General features: G+C 43.0%; 1 long non-coding RNA gene across 9 annotated transcripts in view; it reads right to left on the minus strand.

Moving 5' to 3' along the window:
* Positions 1–10,591: 10,591 nt before the first annotated feature.
* The window catches only part of LOC311522041, a 92,565-nt gene continuing 75,888 nt past the window's right edge, over positions 10,592–27,268 (minus strand). For all 9 annotated transcript variants that reach the window (XR_014712031.1, XR_014712032.1, XR_014712033.1 and 6 more), the window contains 2 exons: positions 12,591–12,710; positions 10,592–11,675 (listed from right to left, as the gene is read on the minus strand). This is a non-coding gene — a long non-coding RNA (uncharacterized lncRNA). The remainder of the gene's footprint in view (positions 11,676–12,590; positions 12,711–27,268) is intronic.

Genomic DNA, 27,268 nt, shown 5'->3' on the forward strand with positions numbered 1-27,268 from the left:
ATTCCTATCTAGATAGTGAGCGAGTAGGAAAGTAGTAGCTCCATTTACTCGTAAGTACCTGGGGCCCAGTTCCAGGTACTACTGCAAAGGTGTAAGGGGGAATCAAACTATCTCTTACTCCTTTGTGTGGGCACTTAGTCCAAGTAATAAGCTAGTTCTTGGACACCATGTCTGATGCATTCTTCAGTATGCTTAAAGTTTTTTCTCTTTGTCAAATTCAACTCCCATCCCCTATGTAATTTGAATTGCTCCATGCTACAAGACTGAGGGTAATGTGTTTTCTCAACTAGAGCAGGCTACGGAAAGCATTTTTAGTCTGAGGCCAGGCCCACAGTAGACACGCAGGCAGCAGTGGAAGTGTTGGTTAGGGGTGTGTGATTGTTATGACAGCAAAAGCCCTAGTGCGGTTATACCGGCATAAAAGTGCTTTTGCTTCTTTTGCCGGGGGAACCAGGCTAAAGTATATGCTCCCTTGCCAGTGGAAGTCGCGTCTACTCTTGGAGGACTTGGCTGCATAGTTACACAGGTATAGCTATGTCAGCAAACCTTTTGCTGGTGTAGATTAGGCCTTAGTCCAGTAACTGTAACGAAGCAAAGCATGGAAGTGCAGGAGCAGTGTACAAAACTTTTTAGGAGTAAGCACATTAAGGGCCAGGTCCCCAGCTGGTTTAAATCTCTGTAGCATCACTTGAGTCCCTGGAACTCTCTCTGATTTACACCGGCTGGGAGACTGGCCCAGAATATTCAACAAGCACTTGAGTTCTCAGTGTGACTTCTCAGAACAAGCACATCATTCTATATAATGAGCTGTATCCTAATAAGAAAAAAAGTTTAGACATCCTGTAGCTCGAGTTTGGGTGTTTCTTTTATCTGTAGATGTTTCTACAGTTCCTAGGGCTGGGTGAACGGGTTCAGATAACGTTTGTTGACATGAGCCCAATATTTGGATAAGTCCAGGTAAGCATCCATTCTTATGATTCCTCCTCAGAACCAGGCTTCTGAACATTCCAGGGTTTGTCCATTCAGGTCTTTAAAGGTGTGTTCATGCATGACTGAGGCCCCCACTGCCTTTATTCTGACCTGATCTCTAAATGGAGCAGAAGGGCTGATCATCCATAAACCTATCATGGCCATTCACAATAAGTGTTTGATTGAAGTATTAATTTCATGTTCCATAGCTGCAGAGGGCAACTCCGCTGCATACCTTTGGAAATACTTCCCACCCACCAAAACCCATCAAATGTTACCATCTGCTCTTGCATGACACTGCAGTACAGAAACACAAATACCCAATGTTCTTCTGTTCCTCATTACAGCTTGAAGTCTATCGCTGTTAGTACACAGTTCTGATTCCCAGTGGCATCTCTCTCGGCTTCTTATTCATTACCCAAACATCTTGGCTAGCAGGGGCCTATTAGTGGCTTAGGTCTTTTGGAACACATGGTGGAATCTTATGGTAAACCCAGAGACACTTATGGAGGTGTAATATCTTGGTTTTGGTTCCCTCCACATTTTCATAGCACTGAGGCCAAAGCCACATCAAAGGCGCAAAATCTGGCAAGGAAGGTCAACCCCAAACTCATTACAGTCCAGTTAGACTATTAAGAAGAGATAAAAGAAGAAGAAAAGCTTCTATGTCCTCCTCAATTGCTTGTTTGCTGAGATTTCTTCTTTCTTTTGCGGCATGGGTTCCCAGGCATCTTATACCACTAGCCCTGGCAACGGTATGTGCCTGGGGAGAGTTGAGACATTCATATTAAACCTATGATTGGATCATAGAGTTTGCTGGTCCAAGTGGAAGTCCTAAGGCTTTCATGCATCCCCTTGTTAATTATCATGTTTTCACCATTTAATCTCATGGCTGTCTTCCCCCTTTTTTCTCAGCGGCTACACCACTGGCAACCAGGAGGGTAAAGCCAATTGCAGCCAGTCTCCGACAGTGATCTGATCACTAAAAGCTGCTGAAGCAAGACCCACTCTATCTTGGTGCCTAGCTCACGAGCACTGCCCTTCCGGTGCTGCCTGTCCTGGAAGTCCCAACTTTGCTCATCAGCCTGGGTCTTTCACGGGGCAGTGGCGTGAAGGTACATGCACTCGGCTTTCAGTCTCAAGAACTTGATTCAGAAGCTTTGTCGCAATTCAGAAAATATGGAGACCAAAGGAAAAAACAAAGTGCTTGTGAAAATACTCGCTACCCAATGGGAAAATAACTGCCCGCAATTCCATTATATCTTTCAGTGCCTTGTCAGCAGTGATGTCACAAAACTGGCTATTCATAACTTCCAAGGTTGTGCTGTCATTCCCAGAGCTAGTGTGTAGCATTGTTTACTAGAGTGATCTGGGATCTAGATGACAAGACCATCCAGGGCGTACCCTGGCTATGGGCTACTAAATGCCCTGATCTCTACAGACTGTCAAACGTCTCATGTAAAGAATACTACATTTGCCCAACCTGTTCATCTTATCTGTGGTTGAAAAAGCTAAGGTTATAAGTTGGCTTAGTAGGGGGAAAATGCCCCGTTTTCTTGATCAACATTTGAAATGTAATCAAAACGTTGAAATTTGAAATTCTAAAGTAGGTCCGAATATAGGGAAGTATTTTTCATAAACCCTTCAAAAACATTTTCCCCGTTTTCAACAAAATTTGAAATGTTGACAAAAAACGTGAATGTTCACCCAGCTCTAGTTATAAGACATAGTCCAGCCCAAAATGGGTATAGCTTTGACTTAAGGTTGAAGGATGTATAGAGAATCCAGAGAAATTCACACAGCAGCAAGCAGAGTTGCAGCAAGATTGTCGAAAGATAGAAAATATTTCCATGAGGTGAGAGTATTGGCTTTGTGGGACCAGGCAGGATTCGGAGACTCCTGGCTATGACAGAATTGGATGTGAGACAAGATTATGAGGCAGGAGGGCTTCCTTTAAGAGGCCCGGGGAAAGCTGATGAAGAATGATGTTAGAAGACATGCAACGGAACATTCTCTGACCCAAGAGATAGCTCAATCCTTTAAAATATGACACAAGTGTCACAGCTTCACTGCATGAAATATTCGGGGTAATTTGCTATCAAACATGCCTTGTTACTCAGATTTTAACAAACAAATTACCAAACAATCTCTTCCTCTTCTCTCTGCAGCTTTGTCTTCACCAGGAAAAAAAGGTGTGTTCTTAATTTGTGTTAGCTAACCCATGGTAACTAACATGAAATAAAATCCGAATGAAGACAGTGCAGTTGCAGGTTTAACATGATCCATGTAGTCTTTCTGTTTAGGAGTGAACCTGTGTTGTAGGTGATCTCATAAAAAGATTCTTTTGAAGCTTCAGGAAATGGTGTAATGGCCAGCTTCACAGTATGCTCATCCACTGAGAGCTTGCTCTGGTTACATCGTATTTCTAACCTGGCATTTAATTGGTTGAGTGTGTTGTCACTTAATAATCTGATAGTTTAAGGGGTGGAGCTTTGTGGAAGCCCAGAATTTCTTCTCTACATCTCATACACTTCTTGATATCAACTTGTTTTTTTTTCTAAATAATTGGGAATTTTTAAGTACTATTGTTCCAAACACAGCAGAGATTAGGGGTAAGGATGTACATCTCAAAAATCAACATCCGGATGGATGTCAAATTTTGTCACATCTGGGGTCAGCATTTTACATGGTCTAACCAGTGCTCTGAATGTGAGTTTTGCCTGAGTAAAGACTGGGGAGACAGCATAATTTGCACTTACATTTGTAGAAAAACAGTGCTTCCATTAATATCAGTTTGGGCTGTTAGCTCTCAGTCCCTATAAATAGAAGAAATCCTGGAAAAGAAAGAGGGTATGGATCAGAACTGAGGCTCGACCCAGAGAGAGACTGACCCAAGAGCCTCAGACAGGTGCTCCATTCACCTTTACATCTGAACAGCTGCTTCCTTTGCATGTGCATATATTGGTGTGTGTGTTTTAGTTCCAGTCACTAAGAATGGGAAAAATCCACCCTACCCCTCCAACTTCTGCGGATGCCTGGTTGATGATCTCATTCATTAGGCCCCTGTTACCCTGTTGCCTGTGAGGAAATGGCTCCGTTCTCCAGCTGAGGGCAGGAAGTGTCAAAGGGATTCTTTAGAACTGTCTGAAGAGTGTTTCCCATGGTGTTATGTTTATAATCACCGCAAAGCCACGGGGAGATCAACCTTTCAGATGCTTTTGATTCAACATGCTTTGGCACAAACCACACGCCCTTCATCTGCTTTCTGAAGAGAAGTTTTGAGCTCGGACTCTCTTCCCAAACATGTGGAGCTTGCCCTAGTACTGTGTTCAAAGGGCTACATTCTGGCTCCATCCTGCGTGGGGATGTTAAGGCAGGAGAAAGGGCAGCCAGGAGCTTCTTGTCCTCTTCTCCTCAAAGTTTATGCATGCGGGAGCCAGGCAAAGTGCTGACCTTCCACGACTCTGAAATCCAGGTGATGAGGCAAGCTAATGCACTGGGAGGTAGTGAACTGCCTCAGAGAGGCAGGGTCAGCTGATATAGGGAATGGATGCCCAGCTCAACGGCCCTCATCTGCCAAAAGATGAGGCGGAAGCACCCATTGCCTCTCTTTGAAACAGCAGTAAGGAGCACTATAGGACACAGTTGGCTGGGAAATGATTGAAAATTGAACAATTTTTGCTTTTGTTTTCAACAAGAATCCCCAAGAATGTTGATGAAAACAGAACTTTCTTGGTGACAATTCCACTTCACTGAAAAGCCGTTTTCTGTCTAACAAACAAATATTTCTACAGAAAACTTGTGACTACTTCTGCTATGAAATGTGCCTCCTCCAGACCCTCAGAGCAACTTTACCGTGCTCGGTCAAAACAGCTCCCCAAACCTCACCCTGTTGTTCCACTCCATCCCCACAACCCTCCAATGTTCCAGGAAATGTTGTCAGGAGTGAAGACCCAGCACTTCTATTAACTGAATGTGCACCCAGCTCAGCATGACTGTGCTCTGGCTTTTGAAAACATCTATCTCACATTGGGCATGCTCAGAAGCTTCATACTGGCATAGCCACTCCCATACTAATATTATACATCTCATTTGCATAGCCACAGCCAATCTTAGTAACATGACACCTTTGCTTCCCTCTTTGACCCTCTCCCCATAAAATATTAGAATTTTAGCTCTTCTAAAGCAATTGTTAAACCAGTGGAAGTTTCACTCTGTTCCATTTTAGCTCCCCTTCCAGAATATTATTCATTTTATTTAATTAAGTTTATTACCTACTTACCTACCTACTGCACACTCTCTCCCTTTTTTCTCTATCTACCAACTTTCACGGCTATTACCACGAAGGCTTGCACAACTGATGTTAAAAGCCAGCAATTTAAATCAATGTACATTTTTATTAGAAACAAAACTGAACTTTTTTTCTGAGCCCCACATTCCAGTCTCCAAAGCTGAGATAATCTTCCGAGGAAGCTAATGGACATTGTTAATAGCTGGATCAAATTTATAAAGAGTTAGGGGAAGACAAACAGGAGAGCAGAAGATAACCTTCAGCAGGGAAGTTGTGACATTAAAACATCATTCCAAGGTTCTGTGGGTCTCGTGCCAGCCACTTCTTTCATTCAAGGTAATTCAGAAAAACAATGTTTAATTATTTGCAAGGATTCTTTCTATTTTGTCTCTACCAGAAGTTGCTGGCTCAGTTGTCCATTGCTTTTAGAATAAGATTTGATGTTTATTACATATACCATGGGCACTACAGAGCTATCTCCCATGTTACATGTGCTTTGTTTTAGAAATCTAACCTGTGCCACTGTTTGTGATAGATTTATTGTAATGTCACCACTGTGATATTATAGTTACATTAAAAAGTGATCTCCATCTTAAGTCTCTTTTTCCAGTTGCTTAAAACTAGAGAGAGGTCCTGGCTGGAAAGTATGGCTCTAGAGCTATAACCTTCCCAAACTTCTGTAGACTGTTTAGTGCAAGGAGATTTCTTCACCAAATTCCAGAGCTGGGGATCAAGTGTAAGATCTGAGGCCTGATATGCCACCTCCCTAGACGTTGTTATTTACAAATGAGCAAAATGAGTGCAAAGAAGGTGTACAGCCCTGCCAAGTCAGGCCACTGTATGCTTTGCCCAGTGGCATCTGTTACAGGTGTAAATGATGACACAAGGTGCAGGGCAGTGGCAAATCAGGCCGTTGGTCCAGATTTGGATTCAGACTTCCCCAACGTTCAGGCTGTTCAAATCTGGGTTTTCAGTTCAGGTTTGTCAGTTTGTATAGCTTTCTCAGAACCTCTCCTGGTGGAACTAGGGGGAAGTTTCAGAAAAGTCCATTTTGGAGTGATTCAGTGGTGAACAGAAAAGGGGTTTCTACCAAAGGCATTTTTCTGATGCTTTTCTTTAACTCAGATAGCTTTGTTTTAAAACCTTTGATGTGTCATTTCCATTGCACTGGCTTAGGAGTGGTACCTTTGGCATGTTTCAGAGTACTTGAGTTTTGAAATAACAAAGACATGGGTGTTTTAAAATAGTGGATAGCGAGGACTGGCAGCATATTGCATTCTGCAGCTTCAGACTGTTCAGCGAGATTACCATGCTGCAAGTGCAAGTGACTTTCAAATGGGGTAGGGAGCTTTAAAACAAGTTTATATCCTCTTCTGGGCGTATCTTCCTATTTTTGGTTAATACCCAGCTTCTGTGTTCATCCCACTCTGCACACATCTGTCCAGCCATCAAGTGTGCTAGGAATCCCATTCTGACTTCTGAGTGAGCCCTGGAATGTCTCTATCTTTAATGGGTAAAACCATAACTGAAAATGTCTGTTTTGCTTTCAGATCAACCTGCTGTCCCTTGAAGATATGATATGCTTGGAGAGTGGCCTAATGTCAATCTGTTAACAGTTATGTTGTAGTGTTCATGAGCATTTTGGCTGGAACTTCCCTGCTCCTACCTTGGGAGAGCCTATATATTTACCATCCATTTGTCATGTCTGATCTTTACCAGCCTTGGGCAATGGGAGACATCAGATCTTTCTCCATCCTGGCAGAGCAGCTGACAATATGCTGTTTTCTGAGTGCTGGAATCTTGGTCCCTATTGTGTAGCCCCCTAATCTGACCTCGACAGAGACCACACACGGGTGTCTCTGGAGGAGAGGGAATGTATGGAATGTTTTTCAATGAACAGTTTATGAAATTCCTTCCTTATACGTTTTCAGAAATTCTTTAAGTTAAACAGCACGAACATTTCTCAAAGAGAGTCAGAGTTCACAGGAGCTCAGATAGAGACACTTGCTTTTAAAAACATTCCTTACTGGAAAAGGAGGGAGAATAAAAGAAAAATAGAGATGTACATGGCAAAGTATACATACACACACACAAAACAAGGTAGGAAAGACAAAAGCAGTGAGCCATGATGGCTCAAGGGACTGGTAACACAGTACAGTTCCACCGCCAAGGAGCTAATCCAGTGTCCATCACAGTCAGTGGAACTGATCCAATATCCATCAAAGCCAATGGGTCTTTTCATTGACTTCTATGGGCATTGACTCAGACCCTAAGTCACTAGCTCACATCCAGCTTGGGTCAGTGGTGAGTGCAAGCCATTGACACCTGATCACCATTCAGTGGCCTCTATTATATGTTTGCAGTTTACTCTAGGGGGACAGGTGCACACATCACATTTGGCACCCTCCTTGGCAGTCTCAGGAGAGAAGCTGCTGAGAAGGCAGAGAGGGTGAATGACCTCCTCACCATTAGGAGTGGTTTCTCCAGTGGGGGATGAGGCATGTATGTTGGAACTTGTATGGCCACTGCATGTCTCATGGGACCTTTAACCAATATGAATAATTTTATCAGTAGGTCACTAACAGTATCATTTAATGGCTTACTGGGAGAAATCCTGACCCCATTCAAATCAATGGATAAACTCCTTTTGACTTTAATTCAACCAGGATTTCACCATTATATTTATTTTTAATTTTCATGCTGCCTTTTATGGTGCCCTTTATGGTTGGAACTAGCTCCCTCTCCTTAGTTCTGATCCAAAGCCCACTCAACTCTATGGGAAACTTGCCATTGACTTCAATAGGCTTTGGATCATATCCTTTGTGCACCAAACAATCTTCTTTTCAAGTACTTCACGTAAAATACGCATCCTCTGCAGTGGCTTTCAGCATAGATGATCCATTACAACATGTGCACTGCTTTGTGATTGACTTTTATCTGATACATTTTATGTCACAATAGAAGAATAAACATAGGATTCACTGAACACTATGTGTTCCATAAGAACACAACAATATAAAAAGATACTTCTTGCTGAAACCAATGGTGTGCTTAAAAATAGGACTGGCTTAAAAACACATCTTTTCTTTCTTTCTTTCTTTTTTTTAATTCTGTAAATATTATATGGATTTAGAGTAGATATCAGCAGTTGTATGACAACTGTGTTAGAAATAAGTTTTGGGGGATGCATGGAAATAATAAAGTTAGGTTTATTTTTGTTAACCTAGTGTTTCAGTGGCCAACAAACAGGAAGCATGCTGGATTTAAAAGGCAGGAGGACATGGATGCAGAGAACTGATAGCTCCAGTATTTTTCCCAGAATGCTTTGGGTTATCTCCCTCTAGTGGTGGAGTTTCCATTTCTTTGTCCCTATTGTGGTTCTCTACAATCCCTCTGTAGTCAACTCTCCCTCCCTCTGAGTGGGTAATCCATTCCTTTTAAATGAGCTTCTCATCTTTCTCCTTAATCTTTCTTTCTGTCTTCTCCCTTCTCTGCTGCAGCTGACATCTTGTCTATTCTCCCTATCTTCCAGACACACATTGTCAGTGTAATATGTGACTTCTCTCTGTTGTTCTCTCCGTCACATCCCAGCTATATCATCAGTATTATTATTCATAATACAGTAGAGCGTAGGGGCCTAAATTGCATTTCAGGCCTGGGATGGGGTCTACCAGGCATTTGCTGCCCCCTGCTGGAGGTCCCATTCACTTGTCACACCCCACTGAAAGAAGGTGTCCTTTTGTAGAAGAGAAGCACTGAGTTCAGTCCTCCAAGAACTGCATAGAGAGTCCATCCAGGATCAGCCGCAGGCAGAACCAATGAAGATTGGTTCCAGTGGCTAGAAGGGCCAGGAATAGGCAGAAGCCAATCAGGGCCCAGCAGACAAGATAAAAGGGGCTGGCTGCTTCTTCCAGGGGCCAGTTCTAGGTGAAAGTGGGATGGGGGATGGAAGAATCTCCCTTATCTTAACCCAAGAACCCGGGCTTGTTTAGGGGACTAACTCTGACACACCTGCTGATTAGGTCAATGAAGGGCTGTTGTTTTATGTTGTAGAATTTTAAAGCTCAGGGGGCCATTTTGATTTAAATATCAATTTACTGCTGTAAAATCAGAGCAGCTTGTTTTGTGAGACATTCCCATCGCTCAGGCAAGCCTGTGACAGGGTGATGTGCAAACGCATAATAAGAGACAATCCTTGCCCTAAAACAGCTTATTATAAATAGAAAAAGGGGTGCAAGGAGAAAGAGCGGCATACAGAAGTTTGCCCAAGGTCACACAGCAAGTCAGTGGCAGAGCGGAGAATAAAAACCAGGTCGCTGGGCTATTCACTACACGACACTACCTCTCAAAAATCAGCCCTTCTTCCCTGTCCCAACAGGCTTGTCCTCCCTTGGGTTATGTTTCTTCCTTATAAACTTTTTCCTCCCCATCTGTCTGATACTCCCACTCTGGTCCTTCTAAAATGCCACTGCTAAAGTCATCATCCTTTCTCCCTGCATTGACCACATCACCTCATCCTTCAGTTCCTTCAGTGATTTCCTCTCTTTCACCATATCCAAGCTGCAATTCATCTACAAGATTCTCATCCCTGTCTAAAACTCTGCTGTTACTTACCATGACTTAGGATCTGCACACACACAATAATGGGGTCCCTGCCCCAAAGAGCTTGCAATTTGGGCAAGCAATATACAAACCCAGGGAAAGGGCATGAATGAGCAGTTAAGTACTATAATGCCTGGCATGGATTAATTTTATTTTACAAAATTGTTTTGAGCAATTCCCTCAAGGGAGGGATAGAGACCAGCTGGCCTGTTGGAAAAAGCACATCTGAAGGAGGGGGGAGATGTGGCAAAACTGGTGATGGAAGAGGTTCCAGGTGGAAGGGCACATGGGGAAGAAGATGCAGAGATGAGAGAGGGTGAAGGACAATGTCAAGGCTGATTCCCCACTCTGGCACTTTGAGTGCAGAAGGTGGGGGCCCGCAAGGATTCTAAAAATTAATACTGGCCACTCCAGGCTTGTACTAAACCCCCAAGGTTACAGCTTTTCTCTGATCTTGGATGGGTAGATGCTGCCACCAACCACGAGCAGAATCCCTTTGAGAGCCCAGGAAGGCGCACTTGGGAATTCCTTCTTGTGGGGTACCCTCAAGCCCTTTCACCCCTCTCCCCCACTGGGGAAGAGCTGAGAAAGAAAAATAATAAATCAGCTGTTGCCACCAGCTAATTAAACAACATGTGCACAAACCTTTTAAGACACAAAAATCCAATTCTGTTCTTAAAAAGGTAAATTTTATTTAAAAAAAAAAAGAGAGAGAAAATACATCTGGGGACTTAGGCATTTGCTAGATTTAAAAAAAAAATCTACAAGGATTAAGCATTAAGAATAGCTTTCTTTAGGTCCAGCTTAAAGGTTACAAGCAAAACAAAAACACCTGGGTTTAGCACAGAGGAATCCACAAGCCATAAAGAAATAAAAAGAGAGAAACCTAATCGCATCTTCCTAGACATTTCCTGATCTACTTACATATATGGGGTTTCAAATGAGTAGTTTCTAGCTATGATACCGAGGATTTTTCAAACCTGGCCCCAAGCTTCTTACAGCATAGCCGTTGCCCTGTCCCCTCTTCAGCCGATCAAACCACAGAGACAGACAAAAGGAGAGTCTTTGTTTTAATTTTAAAAAGTTCTAGCTTTCCCATTCAGGAAATGGGAAGGGGAAATTTGTGGTGTGGGCAAAACAAAACTGATGAGAAGGGGAACAGAAGGAGCCCGAGAGTGGAAACTTGCAGTTGCTGGGGGCAAGGGGGTGTAAGGTCTTCCCTTCATCTTCTGTTTTTCTCCTATTATCAGAGTTCTATATAAAGGACATGCATATTTGGGAATTATAAGTGGGAATCATTTCAGACCACCTTAGTAAATACCCAAAATGCCACAATCGAAGACGAAGGCCATATTAGTTAAAAAAACACTGACCTGGTTTAGAGGGGAAGTGAAGGCACAGTAACATAATTTCTTCCATTTGTTATATATAAACAAATGGAAGAAAGGGGAAGTTGATAGAAATCAATATAAATCAGAGCTAGGAACTGCATAAAATTGATAAGGGAAGCAAAGGGACATAGAGAGACATCTATTCCAGCAGAGTTAAGGACAATAAGGAGTTTTTAAAATACGTTAAGAACAAAAAGTATCCTGACAATGGTCTTGGTGCCTTACTAGATGGAAAAGGTAACATTATTGATAATAATGTAGAAAAGGCAGAAATGTTCAATAAAATTTCTCTTCTGTATTTGGGGAAAAACAGATGATATAGTCTCATCATATGGTGATGATGATAATCTTTCCACTAGTATCTCTGGAGGATGTTAAACAGAAGTTACTGAAGTTATAAGCAGCGTTGTATCCATGTCAATCTGGGGATATTAGAAAGACAAGATGGGTGAGGTAATATTTTTATTAGACCAATTTATGTTGGTGAGAGAGACATGCTTTTGAGTTTACACAGAGCTCTTCTTCAGACTAAAGTTAAAAAAATTTAAAACTAGAGGTCCAGACAACTTACATCCAAAAGTTTTAAAAGAGCTGGCTGGGAAGCTCACTGGACCATTACATTAATATTGATTTTCAATAAGTGTTGGAGCACTGGGGAAGCTCCAGAAGACTCAAAGACAGCTAATATTGTGCCAATTTTTAAAAAGGGAAAACTGGAGGACCTGGATAATTATAGGCTTGATATTGATCCTGGGCAAGTTAATGCAGCTGCTGATATGGCACTTGATTAATGAAGACGTAAAGGAGGGTAATATAATTAATGCAAATCAATGTGGGATTATGGAAAATAGATTCTGTCAAACTAACTTGATTTTTTTAATGAGATTACAAATTTGATTGATAAAGGCAATAATCTGTAAAGTGTTTGACTTGGTATTGCACAATATTTTGATTAAAAAGCTAGAACGATGTAAAATTAGCATGGCACACATGAAATGGATTAAAAATTGGCGAATGGATAGGTCTCAAAATGTAATATTAAATGGGGAATCATCATCGAGTGGGTGTGTCTCCAGTGGAGTACCGTAGGCATCGGTTCTTGACCCTACACTGTTTAAACATTTTTATCAATGACCTGGAAGAAAACATAAAATTATTACTGATAGAGTTTGCAGATGACACAAAAATTTAGGGAATGGTAAATAGTGAAGAGGACATTTCACTGATTCAGGGAGATCTGGATTGTTTGGTACACTGGGTCCAAGCAAATAATGTGTTATAATACAACTAAATGTAAATGTACGTATCTAGAAACAAAGAATGTAGGCCATACTTACAGGAAGGGGGAATGTATCCTGGGAAGCCGTGACTCTGAAAAGGATGTGGGGATCGCAGTGGATAATCAGCTGAACGTAAGCTCCCAGTGGGACACTGTGACCAAAAGTGCGAATGCAATCCTGGGATGCATAAACAGAGGAATCTTGAGTAAGAGTAGAGAGGTTATCTTACCTCTATATTTGGCACTTATGTGACCACTGCTGGAATACCATGTCCAGTCCTGTGTCCACAATTCAAGAAGGATACTGAAAAATTGGAGAGGGTTCAAAGAAGAGACACGAGAATCATTAAATTATTAGAAAACATGTCTTATAGCAATGGTTTTCAAACTGTGGGTCGTGACCCAGTACTGGGTCATGGAATGTAAGGCACTGAGTCGTGGCGGCTCTGGTCATCACCACTGACTGGGCCATTAAAAGTCCTGTCAGCGGTGCTGCCCAGCTAAGGCAGGCTAGTCCCTACCTGTTCTGATACTGTGCTGTGCCCCGGAAGTAGCCAGCAGCAGGTCTGGCTCCTAGGTGCGGGGGCCACGGGGCTCCACGTACTGCCCCTGCCCCAAGGACCAGCTCCGCACTCCCATTGGCCAGTTTCCAGCCAATGGGAGTTGGAGGGGCAGCGCCTGTGGGCGAGAGCCACTTTCGTGCCTCCGCCTAGGAGCCGGGCCTGCTGCTGGCCGCTTCCAGGGTGCAGCGCGGTCCACAGTGCCAGGATAGGCAGGAAGCCTGCCTTAACACCACTGCTGACTGGGAGCCGCCCGAGGTAAGCCCCCACCCCAATCCCCTGCCCCAGCCCTGAGCCCCCCCCCCCAAACCCAGAGCCCCCTCCTGCACCCCAAACCCCTCATCCCTGGCCCACCCCAGAGCCTGCACCCCAGCTCAGAGTCTTGACCCCCTCCTGCAACCCAACCCCCTACCTCAGCCCAGAGCCCGCTCCCACACCGCAAACCCCTCATCCCCAGCTCCACTGGGTTGTGGGCATCCCCACAAAAAAGTTTGAAAACCACTGCCTTACAATGATGGACTCAAAGAGCTCAATCTATTTGGCTTAGCAAAAAGAAGGTCTAGAGGTGACTTGGTTCCCATCTATAAGTATCTACATTGGGAACAAATATTTAATAACAGGCTCTTCAGTCTGGCAGAGAAAGGTATAACACGATCCAATTGCTAGAAGCTGAAGCTAGACAAATTCAAACTGGGAATAAGGTGTATATTTGTAACAGAGAGAGTAATGAATCATTGAAACAATTTGCCCAGGGTTGGGGTGGATGCCCCATGACTTGAAAATTTCAAATCAAGATTGGATGTTTTTCTAAAAGAGATGGTCTAGGAATTATTTTGGGGAAGTTCTGTGGCCTCTGTTATACAGGAAGTCAGACTAGATGATCCCAATGATCCCAATGGTTCCTTCTGGCCTTGGAATCATAGAATTATAGAATCATAGGTTTTGAAGGGGCTGCAAGTAACATCTAATCCAGTGGTTCCCAAACTTGTTCCGCTGCTTGTGCAGGGAAAGCCCCTGGTGGGCCTGGCCTATTTGTTTACCTGCCACGTCCGCAGGTTCAGCCGATCACGGCTCCCAGTGGCCGCGGTTCGCTGCTCCAGGCCAATGGGAGCCGCTGGAAGCGGAGCGGGCCAAGGGATGTACTGGCTGCCGCTTCCAGCTGGCATGTAAAAATATGTCACATGGCTGAGAAGGGTCAATAAAGTTGCTGTAATACACTTCAAATATCTTCCTGATTGTACCTCTTTAGCCTCCTGCCAGAAGTGACCTCCCACTCCCAGCTTTCAGACCTGTGTGCTTGGAAGAGATTCCCTGATTCTACGCACCAAGTCCCCTTCTTCAAATCCCTCCCTAAAACCTGTTTCTTCCTAAAGTTTTTACTATGTGAGTCTCTCTTCCCCATTAATCGCTACTCACTATTCCTTAAATGAATTGGGATCCCATGTTTTGCCTTCTCTGTGTCAGATGCTAAGTGCTTTTGGGGTGGGACAATGTGTCTTAGAAGTGCTGTGTGCATTTATAGTATTGTATACTTTCATTAATTACTATTAATAATCAATAATTCATCATTCTTCCTTGAACCACTTTTACACTTCCCTTTAGGCCCCGTACTGTATTAGAAATCCTTCCAGCCAATGTTATTCCAGCTCCTCAGCTGATGGAAGTCAATGTATCTCCACTGAAGATAACAGAGCTACATCAGTTTGCATGACAGAAACTGCAGTTTGATACAAAGTCAAATTCCTGCCAACGATAAGCTGTAAAGCAAAATCAAGTGTTCCTGCCACAGAAATGTCTATGAATACCAGGAAGATTAAGTTAGAAATCAGTAGAGTGGGCACAGGAAATACAGTAATTGGACAATAACAAAGGATCAAACAAAACAGGAAGCCATCTTAGAAACAGAAAAAATAAATAATCAGCAAAGTGACTGTGACTACAGAATTAAGTTCAGTGTCTGAAGAATCAGAGCAAAAGAGTCCTAGAGAAGTTCCCTTACAAAGACAACAGAACCAGTGACTGATCAAAACCAGAATCCTGACCTCTTCAAATTTAAGCTCCAAAGTAAACTTACTCAGTTTTGGTTCTAGGTCAGATCTAAAAATAGTAGATCCTTTCCCCCCTGCTCTGATCTGGACTGAGCTGAAATCTAAAGCTCATGGGGAAATGTTTCAGCAAAATGTCTTTTCATCAAATCCAAAACTGTTCACAAGGAAGGATCAGTTCTGATGAATTTCCCAATTCAAAAAAGTTGAATTTTTTTGACATTTTCTAAACAAAAAAAATCAAAGTTTCAGTTCAAAATAATTTTTTGTTTAAAAATTTAGGTTCAATGATAGCAAAAAATGCAACCCCCCCCCCCAACAAACAAAAAATCCTCTGAAAAGGTCAAAATCAAAATGAAATATTTTTAAATTATTGAAACTAAATGTTCAGGTTGATCTGATCCAAACAAAATTTTGAATGTTTGGTTTGTGAAAATGTTTGAGATTTTGATTTTTCATCTGCATTCAGAATAGGAACAGTTTTCTAAATCTTTTTCGAAAAATTCAGAATAGGAAAACAATTTCCCATCCACCTCTACTGCAATCTTTTGAAAAGAGTGGTAAGTCATGAGATTTCTGCCAAAAATGGCAGAAATTTCATAAAAGAAAACAGCTGATTTCATGAGACTGCTACCATTTTTAATAGGGCAGAAATCTCGCAAGATTAGTTGTTCTTACAAAGTTACCACCATTTGAGGGTCAAAACTGTCTGAGATTTCAATAGCAGTGAATCCAGCCTGAAACCCCTGCCTAATTCAATTCCAGATCCAAATACCACTTCTCTACCCACATCTAAACACAATCTACACTTAGCAATGTGATTTGTGAAAAAGTTAAGACATGATTCTCCTGAGCACAGCCCAGTTGTAATGGAAGTTTTGCCATTGACTAAAATAAGAGCAGAATCCGACTCTTAAGCAGAAGACTAGCTAATATAACTTCAGTTTACATTTATAGCCATCTGTCAAGCAGCTGACAACAGAAGATGACTTCTGGTCCATGCGAGACAGTGCAGGAGCCCAGTTAGATTTTTCTTTCATCTGGCCAGGATTAAGTATTTTGTTTTTCTCTTTTGCATGTGCTAATGGGAACAAAATGTCACCAAGGGACTGTGTTGTTATTTCATGTAAGGATATAAAAGAATTTCCAGAGCTTCAGTGGATCCTGAGCGGAGGGTGATAGAAACTGTACTGTGCTCAAAAAGGGGTGATAACTTCATTGCCAGCTTCCAGGCACGGAGTGAAGTCATCCAGCTGTCTCTCTCCAAGGAGGAAGGTAAAGCTGCAGATCATTCCAGAGGCGAGCGGTGAATTCAGAGAAGAAATAGCGAATGTGAATGGGAAATATCATTTGCTGATTCAGAGTATGTTTATTACGGAATCATGGAAATCAAGGATGGGAAAAAATACTGTATTAGGCCAATTTAGCCTTCCCTGCAACCCATGTAACAGTCTTTCCCTACATTGTGTGCTTCAAACTAGCTTTAACCCTTGGAGGATCTGTAATGAAAGTCACAGCTCAATCCAGAACAAATGTACTCTCTTTCCCTCCCCACAGCAGCAAGGGCCTCATCTTACCTTCCTAATCAACCTAACATCTCTCCTTCACCCGCTGTGAGAGCCACAACTGGGTCTCCCCTTCCAGGCCAAGAACTGGTAGGACAGACCATCTGGGGAATGCAGACTGGAGGTTCAGTAAAGGTGGTTCTTATTCCAGGCAAGAATCCTGCCCTTCCCCCTGCTGCCAGAATCCCTGCTTTTACTTCCCAGTACCTGCTTCTACAAACACTTAGCTCCCAGGTAGATAACAACTGGTTACTACCTATTGCTATCTTGTTTTCTGAGGACAAAGGCCCAAGGTACAACATGACAAGAAGGTCTTACATTCAATAGCAAGGTCCATGCGCTCTGCAGCTTTCTAGTACAGCAGGCTGGAAAATGTGTTGCAGCTCCATGTAAATTGGAAAAAAAAATGGAGAAATGTAATGAATTAAAGATGGGAATGAATAATGTACTCAGTAGAGTGTCCTCTGTGTCATGTTGAGATTCAGTTCATTTTATGCTGTCTCCACATGATCCGTTTTCAGTATGCTGCAGATTTATGTCTTGGGAATGCAGAACTGCATTGTAGAAGTTGTCAGGCAGGAAACTGGAGCTTTAGCCATCTGGGTAGGCACAATATAGGCTTTTAGGACCTGGGGAAGCATTGGAAACCGTTTGGAATCTGGGAAAATCACAGTAGCTGGCAATTTCTGCTAAAGTGATCAGCCTTACCAATGCTGACATTCAAACTGTCAGCTTTCGGTGTTAGACTTACTATCCCATGGTGCTGAAGGGTGGGGGAGGTGAGCTCAGACCTTTCAGAGCTGTTGCCCCTATTGGCTATAGGTTCAGAGTTCCTATGTGCTTGAGGAGAAGGGGGTGGGTGGGATATCTGCCCAGAGGGTAGAATTCTATCCCCCTAAACAGAAAGTCTAACACCTTTAGCAGACTTTGGAAAATAATATGGGAGCAGTTTTAAAAAATGAAAGCGTAGGTTCTAGAGCTGAATTCTGCAGAGTGGGATGGATTCTGCAGCAAATGGTACTGCCTCAGGTAATAACTGTCATAATGGGTTTCAGAGTAACAGCCGTGTTAGTCTGTATTCGCAAAGCTCACGAAAGCTTATGCTCAAATAAATTGGTTAGTCTCTAAGGTGCCACAAGTACTCCTTTTCTTTTTGTCATAATGGGGATTCCAACACCCACTTTATACTCTTTTTGACCATCCCAGGTAACTCTGCTCCTCCTTAAAGGCTGTTCCTGGGAGGAGTTGAATTCAGCGGGAATTGTGGCTTTTCACCATCTCTCGGGATCAAATCCTTAGAGCCTCAGTTTGTTCCCACTGATATCCATGGCAAAACTCTTATTGGCTTCTATGGGAGGACAATTTCTGTAGTGGGGGTGCTGAGAACCATTGAACCAAATGTGAACCCTGTATATGATGGAAACCACTTCAAGCCAGAGGGTGCAGCAGCACCCCTAGTTCCAGAACTTATACATGGTAATTGATGTTTATAGCTGGAATTTTTAAAGGAGACTAAGAGAGTTAGGCACCCAAATCCCATTGAAACTCAAAGAGCCTAACTCCTGTGTGGCTTTGAAAATCCCTTCAAATATTTGTACGTATAATCTTCCCTCTACCCCTAAATCCATGGAAGGAGCTTTCTTACTTATAAAGTACCCCCACTGCATGGTGTGAAACCCTTAGTTAGGGGCAGAGATGGAAGGGGAAACCCCCTGAAGCATGGCTCATGCAGGACGTTGGGTAGGCTGACTATTAAGTATGACTTTTTCCCCAGGGGTGGACAGCAGAGTGAACCCTGCCCTGCAGATGGAAGACTTCCCAGAAATGGAGTCTCCCCTCTGAGTGGGTCTTTCTTAGGAGAATGGAGCCTTTGATTGGCAGCGGGTGTTGCAGGTTGCTACTGGGGAGATGTATGGAGGAAGCTTTCACAGAACCCATCTGCACTATACCATGCTCTACCCAGTGCTATCAGTCTTTTAGTGCCTCCCAGCCTTCATTCCACACTGACCTCCAATCTATGATGTATATGTAATCAGTAACAAGTTATCTGAATAACAACAGCATGTCTCGCGGTTTATATGTCTTGTCCTTTGATAGCCACCTCCCTGCCCTGTTTTGATTGTCCTCTCTTGGTGTGTTGTGTCTAATTTAGATTGTAAGAGTCCGGGGACAGGGTTCTGTGATTTTTGTAATTGACTATGGAATGTCATGAGCCTCTCAGCAGTGTTTATTATTTATACCACACCATATACTTTGCATTCCAAAAACTCAGGCCACAGATTTTTAAAAGGGAGTGTCAAGGCGGCCTTGAATGCATATCTGAGCAGATGGAAATCAGTGCATGACTTCACTGCGACAGTGAGCCGTTGCACTTGTAGCAACTGTCTTCCAGTCTGTCACCACAGCACTCCATCATGCAATAGCAGGCTTCTTGTATCACCACGTGTCTGTATCCTGGGACACCAGCTAACATAAAGCCCATCACAGCAAGAGACTTCTTCCACGCTGAACAAAACAAAATGCATATTCTATCATTTATTGCTCTGTCAGATTCCTGTGGAGAAGATCTGGGATGACTAAAGTTTAACCATCCTCTCTTGGTTTCTATGGAGACGAGGGTCCCCATGCAGGGATCAACTAGTGAGAACTCTGAGGGCAGAGGCCTGTCCCCTAAGTGGGGGGGTGGGACCAGAAATCCACATAGGCTAGCAAGATGTTAGACGCTAACATCAAATATGCAAACCCAGATCTTAAGTCATTGACATAAAATCTCCATATTTCTGAACCTTCAGCCTTTACCATCCTGCCACAGAGCTGCCCCATCTCACCTCCAGGAAGAAAACCAATGGCAACTTGTGAGCACTCACAACAGGGCGTAGCTTTTTAGGTGAGTGATGAGCATCCAAAATCCTTAATCCCACTTTTTACAGCATGTACTAACCACAGCACAGCCACGGACATGACTTGTTTGTCAGCCATCTTTACTCAGCTGTAGCCTATGCACTCTCACCTCTAGGTGGCAATATAACACCATGCACGTCACATACTCCACTTTGGCAGAGAAGTCCCATGCTGGTCTCTCTGCTGCCAAGAATTGTACCCTGAATCCAATCCAGGCTGGAACACAAACTCAGTTCATGTTCATGGAGTCCAGACAGTCTGCAGACAATATTCTCTCAGGGTGGTGCCAAATCTATGTCACCGGGACAGAGAAATCCAGTTCAGGTCCTTGTCATCCCAGGGCTATTCTCAGAGTCCATTCTAGGTGACCCTCGTAGACATCCATATGATAATGCCATGCATGACTGCTGCAGAGAAGTGCCAGGGCTGACCAGCAGCAGTCCTCTTTCCAGGGTAGTCATTTTCCCTAGGATCTGATCCTGACAGCCTTACTCCCACCGAGCAGCACCTTCCTCGGCAAATAGTAGTCCAACGGAAGGAAACAGGACTTTGTGGAGTGAGGCACTACCTCAGCATGAGTAATGGGGTCATAAAATGCCAGCCTTAGATTGCACATGCTTTCCATTAATGTAAGAGGAGTGGGGGAGGATGGTGGTTGAATATGGGATGTTGCCATTAATGGGTTGCTTTTGTCCATTTAAATCCATCAACCAAAGAAATAAGAACCAGTGAGATATATAACTTTAGGCTTCTTCTATAATACGGGCTGGAATTTTGTGAATTATCCCCAGATTTCAATACCTCCCCCACAGCATCTCTTCTGTCTTTTACAATAAAGATTTGCTTGCCAATTCCTTTGATGAGGGACAATGAGCCAAAACAGGCCTGGAAGGCACTATGCAATGCTGTGCTGTGTTTTGGGAAGTCCTCCTTGATAATCTGTGTCTCCCTTCAATCTATTCATCTTTGTGAGGTTCCCCCACTGATGTTTTGTGTGCTTTCTTGAGGTACCTTCCCCAAAAGTCTAGTGCAATCTAGCATGGTAGTGTGTGAAGGGGGTGCCAATTCCTTAAATTAGTCAGGCTAGGTCCACTATGTAAGAGTGAAGGGTTGTTGTTGTTATGAAGGAGTTCTGTCTTCTTCTGAAGCATTGGGTATTGGTCATGTCTGGAAGCAGGACACCAGCTTAGATGGACCCAACAATCCAATCTGGTATGGTAAATTTTAAGATCTTTGAAGCCTCAGAGGCGATTTCCAAACCACAAATTATTTCCAGAAACTGGGACGCTCCGGTGAACAAGAGGAGGGAAAGCCAGCACGTGGCAAACTTGACACAGAAGAAAAATCCTTTGCAATGAAGTCATTGCAGAGAAAGTAAACTGCTCACAAGCCCTTTTACCAGAAGAGTTTGGATCCAGAGCTCCCTAAACAGGCAATTACATGCAACAGATAGTGTATGAACTAAAAGGGTATTAAGGGGGTGTTGTCCGTGGGAAAGTCTGAGGACTTCCACTGAAACCTGTGTGTGTGTGTGTGTGTGAGAGAGAGAGAGGGAGAGGGAGAGGGAGATATATATTGACAGATTGAGATTGATTCACTGGGAGGATCAGTCCACGTGGCCCCTGTTCCAGAGCCAGGTTAAAGGAAGAGTGGAGTTTTTCACAGAAAATAGAGTCAAACCATTGCTTTATCAGGTTTGCCGTTCACTAAACTTTACTTAACTTGTGCAACAATTCCTGGCTCCTCTGTCTGGCCTTCACCTTTGAATAGTACTGATTAGCTGGTACCTAGACTGGCATATGAGCTGCATCCCTGTTAGATCTTTCTCTTCTTTATCTAATGGAGTTGGCTATTTTAACCCTTTGTTTGAGAAATCCACTCCTCTGGTCATGTGGGAGACACCTATGAAGTTTCTAAAATAGACAGTCTTTTTAAGGTGTGGAGGAAAAAGAAGAAGACTGCAGATCCTCCAGAGTTTAGCCTTAACTCTTCAGTTATTGGTGTTGCTAACGATTTGTGTTATAGTAGCATCTTGAAGGCCACCCCAACTAAGATAGGAGTTCCCTTGTGGGAACTTTCCTTTTGGTAAGTGCAGGACAAGCACATAGGGAGAGACAGCGCCTACCCTGAAGAACTTACAAGTGCAGTAGACAAGACTGAGAGAGAGAGGGGGGGGGGGGGGCTGGGGGGGGGAAATAGAGGCACACAGAGAGGTGAAGTGACTTGGCTAAGATTATCCAGCATGCCAATGGCAGTGCTGCAAATAGAGCCCTTGTCACACAAATAGAATCATGTTTCCAATTCAGTACCCTACCCAAGGATCACACTGCCTCTAGCTTTTCACTGGAGTGTGCAAACCATTGGCTTTTGATGCACAAATTGGTTAGTGACTATTAAATTAAAGAACCAGGAACCATTAAGTTTTTTGTGCTGTGGTACTTCATGCCCTTCCAGAATGCGAAGAATGGCAAAACATAATGGTCTGAAGACCAGGAAATGAAGAGTTAAGGTAACACACATTTAAACCTCTGAAAACCAGGAACATGCCACCCCCGTAATGCCACCTTACCTATGCCCTCTTTGATCACGGCCCCAGTATGCCAACAACACACTTAGTAGCACTCTTTCTTCACATACGCTACAGAACTCTCTGGGACAAGAGCACATGAGAACTGTAGGACAAAAAGTGGGTTTAGGTGAAGTGTAGCAAACAGGAACTACCTACACTTGTCCTGCACTCAAACACTGAGCCAACTCTATAAAAACCACTGCAGGCGTACTAAATGTCATCATCCTTTCACCTTCACCCGTGCCCTGAGGAGTCCTGCTGAGACATTTCCTTCACTTACTCCTCCCTAAACCCTGGAGACCAGTGTCCTATGGGCCACCAGATGGCAAAAAAACCAACAACCCTTAAGCACTTCTGTGGATATGACCTACAAACCACAGTGCTGAAATGAGGCATAATCAATGCCTCAGGGTATATGTGGACCTCTCATTACCTCACAGTGATAGCTCTGCCAAGTTGCTCCAACCAATCCCTCCACCAGTCAGTACAGTGACATCTAACAGTGAACCCAGCTGGAGTACATGCAGATAAATGCTGCAATTCAAATCTGAGGAATGTAACAAGCAATAACACATTCTATTACTGCTTCCTCATATGTTCTTATTATAGATTAATAGCCAGAAGGGACCAATAGGTCATCTAGTCTGACCTCCTGTGTGACACAGGCCATAGAATTTTATCCAGTTACTGCTGTATTGAGCTGAATACCTTGTGATTCGCTAAAGAATCTTCAGGAAAGATATGACTTGTACCCTTGTCCAAAATCCATCATTTTGAATCTATTTTGTAAAATGCTGGATTCTTGTTTTGTGGGTGCATGAAAGGGGCTGTATCTGAGGAACCCCTTCCTAAGCAACCCCAAATTTGGATTACTAACACTACCCACATGAGGCATCAGCAAAATTCAAGACAATCCAAAGACAATCCAAAATTCAAGACAACCCAAAGAAGCATAGAGCTGTCCACCTTTAAACTGAAAGCAAAGGTCAACTGTAACTAGGGTGGAGTTGGTGCATGTTCATGCTGGTGGCGTATGGATTAATTTAATTTAACTCCCCTTTCATTTTAGTGGAAGGTGGTTTCTTCAGATCATGGTTTGGGATCCATTGTGAAGCAGACTGTGCAGAAGCCCAAGAATAAAGGATCATGGAAACTGATCTCCCCTATCATTAGTTGGAGAGAAGGTAATCCCTCTAGGGCACGGTTGAAAAGTTCTTTCTGGTGGGTGTGGAAAGGAGACCCACATTATGTCTGCCTCTCTCATGCTTTTATCTAGCGTGTGAATAAATAAGTTTATCTTGTAGTCCTTCACCCAGCAATCTATTCACCGCTCAACCTCCTCCGCAAAAAGTAATCAATAAATAGCTATACTAGTGATTCTGATTAAATAATGCAGGGATTGCATTAGTTTGTATACCCGGCGATAGCCTTCATAAGCCTTTTCAGTAAGTGGCCAAATGGGGCATCAGGGCTGAAAGGACACTCACATCTCAGTGCCTCTCAGGAGAATAAACTTCTTGTTAAGGCCTGGATTGCGACTTGGGAGACCTGGGAGTCAGTTCCCAGCTCGGCCACACACTTCTTGTGTTACCTTGGGGCAGTCACTTAATCTCTCTGTGCATAAGTTTCCCATCTGTAAAAGGAGGATACCACTCCTTCTGTCTTATTTGTTTCTATTGTAAGCTCTTTGGGGCAGTGACTGTGCCTGACAATTGAATCCTGATCTTAGATGGGACCTCTAGGTGCTACCGTATTAAAAATAATATTTGATCATTGTTCTGCCCCCTTAAACCAGCAGTTATGGATGTGAAAAATCCTCCTTTTCCTTATGCACCATACCTCAAATGCTAGCTTTTGTTTTTCATTAAATAGTGAGTGAGATTTGGCTAGTCAGGGAATTCGTGCTCTCTTGTTACCCAACAAAGCTTCCTGTTAAAGCTTGGTGAAATATTCATAATGAATAAATTATTTGACCAATGTTTCCCTTTTCCTGGGCACAAAGTGTGAGGAACTTCCCAAATGTGTTCATTGTTCAAAGTTGTTTGTTGAGTTAGTCATCCAAACAAATTGCAGCTTGTGGTTTACTGACAAACTGAGCACTAGAATTAACAGTTCAATGTGATTAGGTGCATAAGTCACATGATATTGTTTCCATTTCCTGATTGGATGACTGGAACTTCTTAAAAAGGAACTTTTTAATAAGTGGCAAGTAACAAAGAACAAATAATGGATAGTGAATAGCTTCCTCATGTATGAATGTTATCCAGATGTGAATACAGATAGTTGTATAATGAACAGCATCTCCACAAATATTCGTGTGAACAGAGACTGAACTTCTAAACACTGAAGGAAAAATGAATAGCAAGTGGCAAAAATATGGCTGAATGAAATCATTTGCAGAATCATTTACCCATCTGCCCCTCATCATCATAGTAGCTCCATTCCTCACAATCATTAATGGATTGTATCCTCCCAACATCCCTGTGAGGTAGGGAGGCATTATCCCTATTTTGCAAGTGGGGAACTGCAGCACAGGATAGATTAAATGACTTGCCCAAGATAATGGAGGGAGACTGTGGCTAAGCCTGGAACTGAACTTGGGTCTCATGGTCCAGTCCAGCAGCTTGTCCTCTAGACCATCTTTCCTGTCCTCCCTGAATACATTTTCCTATTATTTCAGCATCTCTGCCTCATACTACCATGCTTCCTTTTGGGGTCACAAGGTCTGTTTCCATTGTGAATAGTACACCAAAGCATCAGTGGCCATTTGGGCAACCACAAAGACCTTCACTGATATTTTGGGGACTGACTTGGCATTTCTTGCTTTTCATTGTGGTTTCCACTAAACAACTGAAATGCTAAATTCCCTTTGCACATGTTAAATTTGTACAAAATGTTTCTCTTAAGCCCATCCTCATTAGGGCAATACAGCTAATGGAAGCTGTTCCCCCAGAAGGAACAGAGATAGATCTAACATGAACTGGTAAAACAGTGTGCATAGTGTGTGTGTGTGTGTGTGTGTGTATATATATAAACTAAAAAGCATATGCTAATTATTATATCTTCAATAAATGCAGTGTGTTGCCATCTCCCCTGTAAAAAAAATCTCGTGGGCTTGATATAAGCATAACAAGTCTACCTACCCAGTTATTATTTAAAAGGTACCTACCACCTTCGTATCCGAGAGCCTTAGCACCAGATCCTCAGCTGGTGTACATCGGGCATTGCACAATTGACTTGAGTGAAGCCATGCTGATTTACACCAGCAGAGAACCTGACTCTTAGTATTTAAGAAGTGCCAGGACTTGAGAAAGAAAACCTGAGAGGCTGCAGGCCATATTTTAGGCTCCGAGACTCAGACATTTGATGACAAGAAGGGACCATTATGGTAATAGAATATGATCTTTGGCGAAAGATGAGCCATAGAATTTCTAACAGTAATTCCTGCCTCCATCTCCACAACTTGTGGTTGCACTGGAGCAGATGCTAAGGCCTCATATGGTAGATACAAAAGGCCAACAGGTGGGCATGTGGAGTGTGTTCAGGGTAGGGTAGGGCAGTGGGAAGGGGGAGGCTGAGTGGCACAGACTGAGTGGCACAGAGCTTTGCTGCGGACTGGGATTTGGTTTTCAACATGTCTCCCTCTATTTTTGGCAAGAAATGCCGGGGTGAGTGAATGCCAGAAACCCTGATCATTCCTCTGTGCAAGTCTGGATATGTTCAGTTTATTCTTGCCAGGCTTGCTGAATGAAAATGACTATCACAGGACCCTCCCTACCATCCCTGGACAACAATTTGGCACCCAGCCTCTTACAATAACACAGCAGCAGACTCAAACGCTACCTGGGGGGCATTTTCTTTTGATCAACCCCCCCTATTGCCCAAATTGATTCTGTGTAGCGGCTGCTGATCTGCTACCACGAAGGGTAATTAATCTCAGCTCTGGCTGGTTTAAATTCGGGTCAGATGAACAGGAGAGAGATTAGACATGGTTCTTAATAGTGGGCACTCCCCAAACCAGCCAATAAAAATGGTTCTACTGCTACCTAGCTGAGCTTTGCCTGGAATAAGAGGAGCAAGATGATCCTCGACATTTTGCTGACTTCCTGCATGCAGAAAAACTGGATTTGCTGAATTGGAATGTTTTCTACACCGTCATTGCAGTGTTTTGTCAAAAGATCTTAGCAGTTTCCCATTACTTCACATTTTTGGTACATGTTAATGATACCCCTTGCATTTCTGGAAGAGTCTGATGGGCAAATGTGTTGGTCTCATTAGCAGACTTCTGCCCCTTTTCTTGTGAAGAACATCTTCATTAGAGAACTGCATGAGTGGGAAATCAGCACATGTTTTATACAATATGTGACAAATCCATGGAATAATTTTGTAAGAAACATCTTACACTCAATCCTGGATATCACTCCACTCTTCCCTGTTCCACCGCCTCCCCTTTGATTCCTCACCCTAGTGGCAAATGTCTGAACTTTAATAGATACAATTTACAGTTGTCTCCTTGAGCTTCATAAATTTCTCCATCACACGCTGAACAAATATGCTTTTTTATTTGTTCTTCTGAACCTTCTGTTGAACAATCAGTTCTCTCCCAACTGCCATGTTTCTGTTTGAATCAAGGACAGATTCTTGTGAAAATGGGGGGGGGGGTTGTTTTGGTTTGTTGGTTGTTGTTGTTTTTTTATATTTCCTAGAAATGCTGAGATTTGGCTGCCCCTGACGACTTTTCTACTGGAGTAGGTTTTAAAGGGAGAGCTGGGTGGCCCATTCATTTTCAACTTTAACTGCTTCATTGTTTGCATAGCAAATCTACCCCTCCCTGCACCCCACCCCAGGCAAGGGGGGAAAAAAGCCCTATGCATCTCTCGCTGTATATGGCACACAGGGCCTGAACTAGTAACTTAGGTACACGTGATCATCATTTGATTAAAAAGTGCAAGCAAAATAAAGTCCAGACCAGTAATATATATTCTTGGTACTTTAAAAGGGCCAATTTCACAAAATTGTGAAAATAATTATCCAAATCATCTGGGAGGAAGAAATTATTCAGAAAAAAATGAATGATAATTGGGAATTGTTTAAGA

Source organism: Lepidochelys olivacea (genome assembly GCF_965140295.1).
Source record: "Lepidochelys olivacea isolate rLepOli2 genome assembly, chromosome: 6".
In the NCBI taxonomy this organism is placed as follows: domain Eukaryota; kingdom Metazoa; phylum Chordata; order Testudines; family Cheloniidae; genus Lepidochelys; species Lepidochelys olivacea.